This window comes from Dermochelys coriacea, chromosome 16, assembly GCF_009764565.3.
Source record: "Dermochelys coriacea isolate rDerCor1 chromosome 16, rDerCor1.pri.v4, whole genome shotgun sequence".
Classification (NCBI taxonomy): Eukaryota; Metazoa; Chordata; order Testudines; family Dermochelyidae; genus Dermochelys; species Dermochelys coriacea.
Window position 1 is genome coordinate 7,113,169 of NC_050083.1, and position 14,029 is coordinate 7,127,197.

A 14,029-nucleotide genomic window follows, 5' to 3' on the forward strand; every position below is an offset into this window, starting at 1 on the left:
GCTTAGGCCCCAGGCCTCAGCAAGTCTAGGCCAGTCCCGGCGACCCCATTAAAATGGGGTCGTGACCCACTTTGGGGTCCTGACCCACAGTTTGAGAACTGCCGCTTTAATCTGACAGATTTGAACACAAGATGCAGCGGGAACATATGGGTCTGTCTGCTTGCTCAGTGCTTTCACTGGTTGCAACCTCCCCTCTGAGATCTGGTTACCAGTGGGCCTTGTTGGGATCAGCAGATTGAGAATTGGTCTGGGAGGGCCCTCTTCAGTTACTGCTGGAAACAGAAACAAGGTTAGCAGCCACATTTTCCCCACCTCACCTGCTCCATCCTTGCTCCCCGCCTCAGTTTCTCCAGCCTTCTTCCCGGCAGTGTCCCAGCCTGAGAGAGAGGGCAGGGCCTGGCCAGGAGGAAAGATGGGGCATATCAGGAGGGCAGGCTGGGGTGGGGAGGAGTGGTTCCTAGTGGTAGGATGTAGAGCCAGTCAGGTATTGCTGCAGAAAAGACTCCAGGAGATGAACACCTGAAGATCAACCACCCTGCTAAGCTCTAAAGAGAGGAACCTCAGCTCCTTTCTCCTCTTCTAAAAGTGATGACCTATTCATCATTTTTACCCCTTCTCCTCCAGGAGACCCTCACAAAGGCCTGCTGTGAGGAGAAGGGAGGTTGGGGTAAAGGAGGGGACTCTAGTTCCTAACTTGGGGTGAAAGATCAGGCAGGCCTCATGCATGAGAGAAGCACAGCACCCATGGGCTTTGATTTACATGACAACCATCCCTAGATATCTGTCACAGGTTGGACTGAACTCTTTAAGAGGTAGCAGGCGCAGTCTACCTGTGCCTAGGGTTGCCAGGAGTCCAGTTTTCGACTGGAACGCCCGGTCGAAAAGGGACCCTGCTGGCTCAGGTCAGCACTGCTGACCAGGCAGTTAAAAGTATGGTTGGCAGCGCAGTGGGGCTAAGGCAGGCTCCCTACCTGGCTCTGCACAGCTCTCAGGAAGCGGCATGCATGTCCCTCCGGCTCTAGGCAGAGGGGTAGCTATGGGGGCTCCATGCACTGCCCCCACCCCTGAGAGCTGGCTCCGTAGCTCCCATTGGCTGAAAACCGCAGCCAATGGGAGGTGTGGGGGCAGTGCCTGTGGGTGGGAGCAGTGCGCAGAGCAACCTGGCTGCCCCTGCGCCTAGGGGTCGCAGGGACATACTGACTGCTTCCCGGGAGCTACCCAGAGCCCACACCCCTCATCCCCTCCTTTACCCCAACCTCCTGCCCCAGTTCCACATCCAAACACCCTCCTGGTGCTCGTAACCCCTCCTGTGCTTCAACCCATATTGACTGCTTCAATATTTAAATATTTGATCTTTAAATATTCAGGGTAAATAGGCCAAATCCCCTGAGATGGGATATTAGATGGATGGGATCTGAGTTACTACAGAAAATTCTTTCCTGGGTATCTGGCTGGTGAATCTTGCCCATATGCTCAGGGTTTAGCTGATTGCCATATTTGGGGTCGGGAAGGAATTTTCCTCCAGGGCAGATTGGAGAGGCCCTGGAGGTTTTTCGCCTTCCTCTGTAGCATGGGGCATGGGTGACTTGAGGGAGGCTTCTCTGCTCCTTGAAGTCTTTGAACCATGATTTAAGGACTTCAGTAGCTCAGACATGGGTGAGGTTTTTCATAGGAGTGGGTGGGTGAGATTCTGTGGCCTGCGCTGTGCAGGAGGTCGGACTAGATGATCAGAATGGTCCCTTCTGACCTTAGTATCTATAAACCCCTTGCCCCAGTCTTGAACCCCCTCCCAGATGCCATGCCCCAGCCCCCTCCCTCAACTCAGAGCCCCCCTCCCACATCCTAAACCCCTCATTTGTGGCCCCACCCTGAAACCAGCACCCCAGCCCATATCCCCTTCCCACACTCCGAACCCCTCAGCCCCAGCTCAGAGCCCCCTCCTGCATATCAAACCCCTCATCCCCAGACCCACCCCATAGCCCACACCCCCAGCCAGATCCCTCCTTCCCTGCACCTTAATCCCCAGCCCAAAGCCCCATCCTGCACCCCAAACCCCTAAAACCTGGCCCCAACCCAGAGCCCACACCCCCAGCCAGAGCCCTCAGTCCCTCCTGCACCCCAACCCTCCGCCCCAACCCAGTGAAAATGAGTGAGTGAGCAAGGGTGTGGGAGAGCGAGCGACGGAGGGGGGGAGATGGAGTAAGTAGGGGCGGGGCCTCAGAGAAGGGGTGGGGCAGGGGCGGGGCCTGGGTGTTCCATTTTCTGCTATTAGAAAGTTGGCAACCATACGCCTGCCTCATTAATGGCTTTGCACTGAGGCATGATAGAAGGTAGCTGGTCTCTACAAAGAGCCAGAGAGGCAGCTGCAGCAGAATGTAGACGGCTGCAGGAGAGTTTGAGATGCCAGGAAGGGCTAGGAGGGGCCTGCTAAAAGCAGGGAAGGGAGTTGTACTGTGTCCACTTCATCTGGGGACTCTGAGTTTCGCTTGCGACTTTGGTATTAATAAACCTGGACCCGCAGGAGTCAAGTTCCTGGGTCTTCTCTATCTTAACCGAGTGAAGTACACACCTTTCTCTCCCCCACCCCCAGCATACATGTGCCCTGTGCTAGCTGGATCCACATCCACCCTCTTTCCAGCAATGGGAGAGGCAACCCCTCAAGGCTGAGATGAGGAACTGCGCTGTGCTGTGCTGCATGCATGAGGTCCCACCAGGGATCCAGAGATCCATAACTGGGTCTGGGGTGGAATTTGAGATGTGTGACAGCAGCTCTCTGGGACCATGGCCCCTCACTTCTCTCCCGTCACATACCCCAGGAACAAACAGCTGTGTCTCCCTTTGCAATGCTAATGTAGCGAGGTGGAGGGTGACCTACTTTCTGGCTAGATCCAAATGCAGGATGGGTTTTAACTCTTCAGTGCTTGTTTTCCCAATGCAAAGTCAGGAAAACATGGCCGGCCAAGCTTCTCTGCCAGCTTGCTTCATGTTCAGTGGGCGGAAAAGTCCCCTTTGCTGTTTTGTGGGTTCTGGCTTTTAGTCCTGTCTTACCCAGCGTCAAACAAGGCAAGATCACAAGATGCATGATTGCACCAACATGTGCCCATGCTCCTGGGGAGCAGCGCTGTCCCCTGGCTCTCTGCACACCCTGCAAAAGCTCAGCTGGATTTGAAAATAGCATGGCTGAGGATTCCTCTGGCTCTCATAACAATGGGAGGGTGTGTGGGGTTCCCCCCCCCCCCCAGGAGCGAAATCTGATCCAGAAATCACGCTCAGGAGATTGGCTTTTGGTAGCTCCTTTTGGGATTTTGAAGCCTGATGTTGCTACATTGTGACTCTTCCTTTTGTGGGACAGTAGTTGTGGCTTATTTTAGGAAGGTGCCAAACACCAGCCTGGGATTTTCATAGGGTCCCAGGTCAGATGAGCTCCGTTAATTCCTAGAGATCAGTCCATAGGGATTGATGTATGCCATAGGTGACTTTCTGCCCTGCTTCTGTGCCTCCAAGAATGTGTCTCTGCATTTTATTTGCTGATGCAGATTAATGATGGAATGAGGAGAGAGGTTTACATTATATATCGAGGCCAAATATCTTTGTACTGCTGCCTCGTGTTTAATATATATAACCAGGGCTTGAGAAACCCACCCAGGATGTGTAGGAACTTTGAGCGAGTGGGTTGGCTGGGGTCAGGGAGCAGAACAGCTACTTCCCCTGAATGCTTCTGTTTCCCTTTGTCACTTTGCTTCTCTGTGCTTCTTTCTGCCCATCCTTTGTCTCTTTCATTTGTAAACTTAGAGCAGGGACTGTCTCTCTGACCTCAATTGGGGCATTGAGGTGCTAGTGTCATGCAAATAATAAATACCAATAAAGAGTGCTAACGGTTATCTACCTTTAAATCGCACTGGGGTGGCTTTGGTCATAGGGTGGGTTTTGGAGAGCTGGCCGCAGAGTTATTTTTCATGTGGAAATGGCCCACCTTGCTTGTCACCATGAAAGGTTTTCCTCCTCCCCCTCCCGCCCCCCAGGCTGATGATGGCTCATCTTAAGTGATCACTCTCCTTACAGTGTGTATGATAAACCCATTGTTTCATGTTTTCTGTGTGTGTATATAAATCTCCCCACTGTATTTTCCACCAAATGCATCCGATGAAGTGAGCTGTAGCTCACGAAAGCTTATGCTCAAATAAATTAGTTAGTCTCTAAGGTGCCACAAGTACTCCTTTTCTTTTTTGCGAATACAGACTAACACGGCTGCTACTCTGAAATTTTTCATGTGGGCTAGCAGGCTTAGTGGTGAAGCTAATAAGTATTGGGGAGCTGTTTCACACCTTCTATATAATATTGTAATCCCATGTTGGTGGGGGCAAATTGTTGTTGTCCTGCTTGGCAATGGCTCTGAACTAGCATTGCTATGGACAGGGGTTAAATAAAATTAGAGCTAAGGCTCTTTGGGCCGGCAGAGGAAAGAATGGCTAGAAAAGCACTGTGCAGAAGTCTGGCTGGATGATTGGATTCCTTTGTATGAGCCGTCCAACAAAGAGCAGGTAAGCTGGGTGCTCACATGTATGTCCGAGGGTTACTAAGGTCGATGGTTAGGGAAGTCTCTCATCTGTGGGTTAGAAGACTCCACATTAACCTGGCTATGCTATAAATTATACGGTAGTGATTAGCATTCCTAATCTATTTGCCCGAATTTGGTGTCAGCTGCTTGCCTTCAGCAGCCAAGATAAAGCCCACACTCCATGAAATCAAATTGACTAGAAGAGGGCATCTTTCCAGATGGTGCAGTCAGTGCTCTCCTGGAAATCTGTGACATAGCTGGGAGAACAAGAATGTAAAGGGGGGAGAGAGAGAGAGAGAGAGAGAGAGAGAGAGATGCCATAGTGGTCGTTCAAGTTTGGAGACAAGCCAGTGTTGCAGATGCGAGCAAAACCACTTGCCGCACCCTGACATCCAGTTCAAGAGCTCATGGACTAGCCTTTCACCACCACTGACCTGCCTTCGGCTCTGTTCTTAGGTCACAAGTGGGGGAAAAATAGTTTGATCTCATCCAATATCCTGTTAGTCCACATCCACCAGTTAATCCGCCAGGATTTGGTGGCAGAGGTGGTGTATGACTCAGCAGTCTCTTTTCAAGTAAGGTCCAAGTGTGGGATAACAGGAGTTAAATATATTTGTGTCTACATGTACTGTGATTGGAGTGATGAGATCTTGCTCTTGGGAACATCACTGGGTCACTGCAGGGATCAGGAAGGCAAGAATTGCTACACCCCCTGGGGAAGAGTCACATTGCATGTTGGTTCAGCTGCATTTTGGAAGGCTTTTGTCTTCCTCTGAAACATCAGGAATACGCCACTACTGGAAACAGGAAAAATGGTTTGATGGACTAGAATGGCAGTTCTGGTGTTTCTAAGTCAGGAGTATCGGGAATTGTTCCAGGTCAGCACTGAGGTGAAGTAGCAAGGCTGTGGACCTGACTTTGTCCCACTGTCATAAAGCAGAAGTAACTGCGTTGAAGCCAATGGGATTATACTCATGTAATAGTGTATGATGTGAGATGAGAATCGGACCGTGTGTGAAGTAACCTTGCATAGCACCTCGCCGCATGTTATGCCTAGGTCAAATGAGTAGTATGAATTCTTCATTTTCACAGCATCAGATTCTCATGGACTTTCAGGGTGCCCTGAAAGGCATTTGCCAGGCTTTTCTGGAGTAGGTGGGTATCACGCTCTCACACAAATGGACTGGCTAGTACATAGGTGCATACATGCCCTTCCTCTTGATATTTCCCATTGAGTACTGCTCGTTCTGTGGAAACGTGCTAAACTTTCATATCAAAACGAGAAAGCAAGTGACAGTAACTTGGTCTTGCTTGAAATGTGGCAGATTCATAGATACTAAGGTCAGAAGGGACCATTCTGATCATCTAGTCTGACCTCCTGCACAGCGCAGACCACAGAATCTCACCCACCCACTCCTGCGAAAAACCTCATCTAAGTCTGAGCTATTGAAGTCCTCAAATCATGGTTTAAAGACTTCAAGGAGCAGACAATCCTCCAGCAAGTGACCCATGCCCCATGCTACAGAGGAAGGCGAAAAACCTCTTCCAATCTGCCCTGGAGGAAAATTCCTTCCCAACCCCAAATATGGCGATCAGCTAAACGCTGAGCATATGGGCAAGATTCACCAGCCAGATACCACAGAAAATTCTTTCCTGGGTAACTCAGATCCCACCCATCTGATATCCCCATCACAGGCTATTAGGTCTATTTACCATGAATATTTAAAGATCAATTAATTACCAAAGTCGCGTTATCCCATCATACCATCTCCTCCATTCTGACACAGCACATGAATGGAACAGTTCAGGAGTCTGCTGCCATGGGGCTGAGGTTGGAGTGAGCTTAGAGCGATTTATGGTGTGGGGTAGACATTGGAGCTGCTCTGTGTTTCTGAATAAAGATCTCTAACTCCAAACTCCGCTGTTTGTGGGGCTAGATGGTTGATTACACTCAAATTCAGCCAGCTGCTGGTATTCACAAACTCTGAAAGTCTTGTCACCTTGTACTAGAAAAGTGCTACTCACTATGCTTCTGTTCAGTTGTCCAATCAGGGAGCAGAAGCAGTGCCATGTGATGAGAACTGATTGGAAAATTGTAAATACTTTCCGTGAAAAGGTTAGGGGAAAAAAACAAAAATATTTATTTTTTCCTAAAACTTCTGCTGATTTAAAAAAAAAAAAAAAAGGTTTTGATGAAAAACTACAAACCAGTTTGCAAAAACTGATTATATTTTTTGGCAGGATGCGGGAGAGTTTCCTAGAAAAATCGGAAAATGTTGCAAGAAACATTTTCATGTTAAAAACAGGCTGTTTTTCATTTAAAAATTTGTTTTAGAATGAAAAGATTTCAACCGGTCCTACATTTGATCAGTAATAATAATTAATTACTGGCCAAGGCCCCTTTATGCTCAGCTATGTACCAATATAACTAAATGACAGTGCCTGCTTCAGAGCTTGCAGTCGAAATGGAGAAGACAAGACATAACTAGAGGATGAAACAAACAAGCAGGTCGGGGTAGGGGACAGAGGGTGACAAAAAATGATTGACTAATGATGCACATAGCCTATCAGGAGCAGTAAGCGCAACTTACCATCTGCCTAGCTGCTGTCAGGTTTCGGTTTCCTGTATGTATTATGGCAGAGGTGAGTTCCAAGGAGGGTCAGGGTGGTGACTTTACAGATGTGCACAAAATGGCTTTTCCAAGCAGAAGGGGCAACATGGGAGAAAGGGTGAAGGTGCTTGGGGTAGAAGCACCGAATTGGACAATTGAGGCTGGTGTTGAAGAGTGAATAGATACAATGAATGGGTCGTGAACCACTCAGAGTCTGGAAACTTGTTATCCAAGCTAGTCAGCCAGTTCTTGTGAAGAACGAATACAACTGACAGCAGTCAGGTGTGGCTTGCAAATGAGTCATAGACCAACAAAGTGGCCTGCATGTGCCAAACACATACTATTCAAGCAGCTGTAGCAGAAGAATTGTGGAACTCTGTGATATTGCATTGATTTCAGTGTCAAAGCAGGAGATGGAGGTCTCTGGGGCTTAGATGACTTGGTATGGGTCTAGAAGGTCTGGGTCCAAAACTTGGTTCTACTACTGTTTTGTTATAAGGTCTTGGGCAAGTCGCTATATTCCATTTCCCCACAAATAATATGGGGATAATACTCGTACCTATCTTTGAAAAGAGATCTGAGACCAAGAAGAAAATGCCGCATGGAGATTATTGGTATTTATTAGGACAGGTGTCTCCACATGAGGCTATTACACATAATCTTAAAAGTTCTTTTTCTTATTGTGTGAGCATCATACAGTCTTTGAAAAACTGCTGTCTTGTTGATTAGGTTTGTGATGGAGTTTCTTCTGAGGGAAGCTGTTGCAAGCATCAAGAGAGTTGTCTCTCTGCCTTAATCTCTCTATCTTGAGTCAATTCTTGAGCTGGAGGTGCTCCCTGGGAACCGGATACTAGTGTCTGAGCTGCGGTCACTAAAAGAGGCGGTTTTCTACATGCCATTTGGGCTCGCCTCTGTTCTAGGAGTGGTGTATATAGCGTAAATAAACCAGTTGCGTTAAAAAAAAATACCCTGCATCTATGCCACTGATTTCTCCTCTAATGGGAAACTGAGCTGCAAGGCCCTGACATCTGACAGTGCTCTGAAGAGGGGCGATGCTGTGGTTATTTACCAATCTCAGTAGTTTCAGCTGCAGTTTGACATGACCCCACACACTCACACACACTCTCACACACACACCCTAGACTAAAGCTGCTGAATTTCTCACAACTCTAGTTATAATTCTCATGTGGACATCTCTCTGTGGTCCCCTCCATTGCAACTTATCTCATTATGAACGGCGACCGGGGTTTAGGCTGAAAAAAACATGCCAAATCATCTGCAGTTTGGTGTTCCTCTAACCCTGAGCCTCAGTGATTATTCTCTGCAGGACCCACAGTGTCACTTAAGCAGAGGCATCCACAGAAAGCTCCTTATCTAGGATCATTATTCCTGGCACTTAAGTCAGAAAGTCTCCCTGTGTTCAGTTCCCTTTTTCCTCTCCTCCATCCACCTATGGAGAGAGAGGAGAAAGCCTTTGTCATCCGTTCCTCACGGGATCATGTGGAAAAGATGAACTAAATCTGCTAAAAGGCTTGAAAACCAGGATGAACGCAAGATAGCAGCTGTTCTGAAGAAGAGGATTAGCTTTTTCCAACCCTCCTTGCCTCAGGCTTTACAGATCCAGAAGCTCAGTTTGAATACATTTTCTGGCCTTTTCTTGCGACTCTCTGATCAGCATTTCAGTAAGAAGATTCACAATCATGTCTCCATGAAATCCCTGGCATCAGGTGACAATGTGTCTCTCGCTGTACTAGTACAGTAAAAATACTCAGTCCCCCAGAAATGAAAACAGGACAATTATTTACTCTGAGTTTTCCCTTTTTCCCTTTTGCATCATTTTATAACCAGAGGAATAAGCTTTTTTACATATTATCCCAGGGACCACTGGAACAGAAGATGTCACGTATTTCTCATAAGTGGGCCTTGGTCTCTGAGGACAGAAATTGGCCAGAGAGCACTTTCATGGAGGGACGTAAGATGGGAAGTTTAGTTTAGCCCAGTGATAGTACAATGGGATAACATAGTGCAATGCTATTGGGCAGTGGGGAAATAATGCACTACATTTTCAAATTTGGACACCTTTGTTACAAGCCTACATTGTCTCATGAGAAAAGAGTTTGGTCTCTCACTCAGCCTGCTCACACAAGTCACGATTAGACAGCAGAACTCACTGCAACAAGATGCTATTGCAGTCAAGAGTGTAGCAGGATTTTTCAAGAGCATTAGACATTTATATGGATAATAAGAATATCCAGGATTCAATAGGAAATATTTTAAAAATAAAGTAGCTTTGGAAGGAATGCAGATCTCATGCTCAGGGCATAAGTCAACCTCTGACTACTGGGGTTGAGAGGGAGGAGCCTTTCCTGGGGGAAGGTTGTCCCATCACTGCCTACTGCATGGGTCTGTTGCATGTTCCTCTGAAGCAGCTGGTACTGGCAGGCCACTGTTGGAGACAGGCATTTGCGCAAGATGGTCTGATATAATTGCAGATCCCAAGGGTTTTTCTTGACTCGAGCAGTTCTTGATGTACTCAGGTAGTTCCAAAAAGCTCCAATATTCTGCAGGAGCCGCAGTGAGAGGGAACATGCAGCCTAGCACACAGCCGTGGGGGTAAATCTGTTCCCACGTGTGCCTCACAATAAAATGAGGTTTCTCTATGGAAAGCAGAGTCTGTATCCTTTCAGCAAGACTTTGTGCTGTAGCTTCATTGTCCGTCTCTAATCAGCACACTTGAGTAAAAGTCCCTTCCTGACACAACTGCTCAGCTTCCAGTCTCTTCCAATCCCACTGGTTTCCCAGTCCTCCACAGAGTCCTCCGGCGGGGAAGTCAAGACCTACTATTTCTAAAGCAAAAATCAAGCAGAAACCACCCACCCCAAATCTACAAATCATCAAGATGAACTTACAACTCATCAAGAAGCATGAAAAGGTACAGCCCCAATTTCTTCCCTTGTTGCTAAGTCACCTCTTAAACTTCTTTCCCTCTATTTTTATTCTCAGTGTCAATTTCCTCTTCCAGCTCTGGCTCTTCAGTTACTTGCTCTTTGTTCTCACTTGTTACGCGTGCAGACAGGAAAGCTTCCGCAGGATTTTCAAGTCATGCTTTTCATCTGGCTCGTTTGATCTCTCCCTTTCTCCCCCATTTTTAATAATCCTTCTTGCTCCAGCTCAGCCCACAATGGGTTCTGAGGGTTTACAGCTTGAGTTCAGGGAATGGGGGGGAGTGTGGGGGAGAAAGACAGACAGCCCTTATGCAAATTTTATGAAGTTAGCAGATGCCTTCAGTTAATTACATCCTTCCCTTTATTGAGGATTGGTATTATTCTCCATGTAGAATTGCAAAACAGCACAGTGGCAGAACTGGCCATACAGAAGCTGTATATTATCATGCAGTTATGTGGGAGAAATGGCGTTATTGCGTATAATCGGAAAAGTGCCTTACAGGATTGTATTGTCACACAGTGGGGTAGGGCAAATGGTTATTAACAACACAGGGGAGGCGAGTGGCTGAGATCCTTGACTAAAAGGGGTGCAGGAAGCAGGGGTAGCTGTAAATTAGGGAGTTTTTATTAACTTCAAACCTCTTAAGAACACGTCATGGGAATGAAGAGCAGCTTCTGAGCAGCGAGACAGCAGCGCTTTCACTGGGGCACTTATTGGCACCGTGGCGCTAATCGACTCTCCTGGGTCCACTCCCAGTCTCTCTCCAATAAGTTTGAAAGCAAACTGTGAGAGCACAGGGGCTCCTCCTCTCAGCCTGTAGCAGACAGGAAAGGACCTGGGTCAGGATGACATGAATCCACGTGAAAGCCACGGGAGGCCACAGGCACAGCCAAGGCAGATGTTTAAGGCTTGAAGTGTGTGTTGCTGCCGCGCTGCAAAGGTTTGACCCTTGAGCACTGGCATGGTGGGGGAGAGGAGGAAAAGGCAAATGGCAGCGTGAGCATGAAAGCTTCAAATTCGATGCCTCTGAATGCGATAGCTATTGGTTTAAATGATCTTCAGTAGCTTGGGCTTGAATGACAGTCCCTCACAATATGTTCTCATTCTTTTCTGGTTGCTCCAGTTCGTTGGTGCTTGGGAAGATGTAGGGCTAGTCATGCTGGCTAGACACAGCTGTAACGTGGCTTGGTGCCCCCAGCTCACTTTGTTCAGCCCCTGCTAGGCCCGGACGGGGCTCTAACCCTGCTTTGCCAAGGCACTCAGATTCTGACTTTAGCACCTCCTGCTCCTTGAGTCCTGGACTCCCCAGTGTATTGCATGCCGGGGCTACCCTGAAAACTTCCGCAGGCATAGCTTTGCCAAGCAGGGGTGTGATTTTGCTGATATAGCTGTGCCATCAAAAGCCCTACTGTAGACAGTTACACAGCAGAAAAGTCTCTGTGTTGGTTTAGCTTATTTCGTTTGGGGAACTTGTATAAGCTATACTGACAAAAGCACTCTTTTGCCTGTAGCAGCTGCATCTACACCAGGAGGGTTTGTCAATCTAACCATACCAGCAACCCCTTTCTGGTATTGACAAGGCCCCAAACCCTTGATTATTTCTGTCTCAGGCTTTTGTATAGCTTTCCCCTGACCTAAAGCATCCACTATGCTATTACAACTGCTGGAATCTCTCACAGCTTTGGAGATACATCTTAATGCCTACTTGCGACAACCTCTGCTAGCCAAGTCCTTTGGACAGAGTGTAAATTGTGTTTCATTGCTTAGTGGGTTTGTGATCTGGGCACGTGTCTGGGGATGGACTAAAATGAGCCTCACTTTCAACAGAACCATAGAAGAGGGATGTTGGAAATAACATCCTGGGCTGTCTCGTCAACTCTTCCGTTGCGCAGGAACCTCTCCTGCTTGAGCCTAGCTTTGAATCCCTTTAATATTTGAGGCCTATGTAGCTCACTAGGCAGAGAGTTGCATAGTCAAGAATTCCCCCCCCCCCCGCCCCCTAATTGCTTTCCTAAGGCAGGATTTGAACCCAGCTCTCCAGTGGCAAAGGGCAGCACATGAACACATCATGAGCACATCTGCATGACATTGGGCCAGATGGCTTTACTGACCTCTGTGCACGAGGATATTTTTTCCATCTGGGAAGGAGACAATGACAGCAGTGATGGCTGCATGGGCAGGAGGCAAGAATGGCTAAAAATGGCTGGGTCTGTGCAATGTTGGCTCTTGTAGACTCCATTGTCAGGGCTAGTTCATCCGCACCTACTTTTTTGTTCCTTCTGTTAAAGTAGCCTCACAACAATCCTATCAAAAATTAACGGATGTTGCTTACAATGACTTTAAAGGGAGCGATCAATAGGGAGTAGCTGAGGTGCTTTTCCCTTCTGAGCTGTTTTCTGCAGTTGACATGTGTTCTTCCTTCCCCAGATCTTAACATTTCCATTGTTGAAACACCCAAGGAAGAGTTGCAGTAATTACTCTTGTCATTGAGAGGACACTGAGTGTCTAAGTTGGCTGGAAACCAGAGGTTCCAATTTCCTTGCTCAGGGAAGATTGCATTCCTGATGCCTTTTGGATGCTATGCCCTCTTTTCTTCTCTTGCTGCTGGAGTGAAATGTGGTGCACTCAGAATCGCCTGAAACTGTGATGCCTTTTCGTTGTCTGTGTGTGATGCCTTTTAGTGTCTATGAATTGTCTGCCTGCCAAGATGGCAGCCATTTTGTTCTCAGAGTTATTGCAGACTGTTACAGGATAGATACTCACACCATGCTCTCTCACGGAGACTTTACTTTTTTTTTTCTTGTTGTTTTCCTTTCTCTAAAGTAGGGTGTTTTGGACCAAACTTACATTTACACATGCATAGAGTAAACACTGTACACTGTTGTGTACAGGAACTGCTTTAGTTCAAAGAAACCATCAGCATTATGGAGTCTCTAATAAAGTGTCTCACACTATAGCCTTGCTAGGGGATAATTTATGGTGTGACAGAGGGATGTGTTCCCCTATCATCTCACTGGGAAATGGAAAAAGGAGCCATCTTTCTTTAGTTGGAGGCTGGCCAACTGCCCCATTCCCCAATAAGACTTTGGGTAGGAAAAAAGGGGGGAAATGAAATTTTCTCGGAATATTTTCACCCCTCACTGAATTTTGAAATTCAATGGAAATTTCAGAATTTGAAAAATTTCAACCAACTCTGTAGTAGGTTCCATCTGGAGTTAGTGCAGTAGGAGAGATAGAGACCATCAGCTGAAGATGTAATTGACCTGCAGATTTCTGGACACTGGGGGCCAGTTTTCAAAAGAGCCATATTACATGCACATTTCGTATTAGGTGCACGATAGGAGCTGAGCGCTTGAAAATATGATCCCAACTGTGAGTACTGAGCAAATTTCAAAATGTCATCAACATTCTGAATTTGGAGGGGATTTTTGGTGGGATGGGGAGTGGGTGAGGAAATTTTAGAATTTTTTTTGTAATTCCTCTAGCCTCCTGATTTTTGGACCAATTATAGAGGTGGTTGAAATTTTTCATACTTTGAAATTTTCAAAATTCAAGGTTGTGTGCTGTGTGAATTCCTCCCCACACTCAGGACCTTGTGGGGTGGCTCAGCGATCTCCTAAAGAGCAAGGCAGGCAACTTCAGAAGGCTAAGTTAATAATTTTGAACTCATGTAACTGAAGTAGGTAAAATTGTTCAAGATTAAATGGAAAACATCAAAATCAGATAAAACAAAGTAAAAAAACATTTTTTTTAAAAAAAGAAAAGCTTGCATTATATAAACGCACCGGTATTTGTGTCTGTGTACATAGGACATTCTTTTCTACTGGATGGAATCAGAACTGCTCAACTGTGTGTCATACGCTCTATATTGCAGAGAGCTAATGGAGATTTTCCTTTAGCTCGAGTAGCAGAT

General features: G+C 46.9%; 1 protein-coding gene across 15 annotated transcripts in view; it reads left to right on the forward strand.

Moving 5' to 3' along the window:
- CACNA1B (calcium voltage-gated channel subunit alpha1 B) overlaps positions 1 to 14,029 on the forward strand; it is a 505,831-nt gene that overhangs the window by 165,209 nt on the left and 326,593 nt on the right. The window lies entirely within an intron of this gene.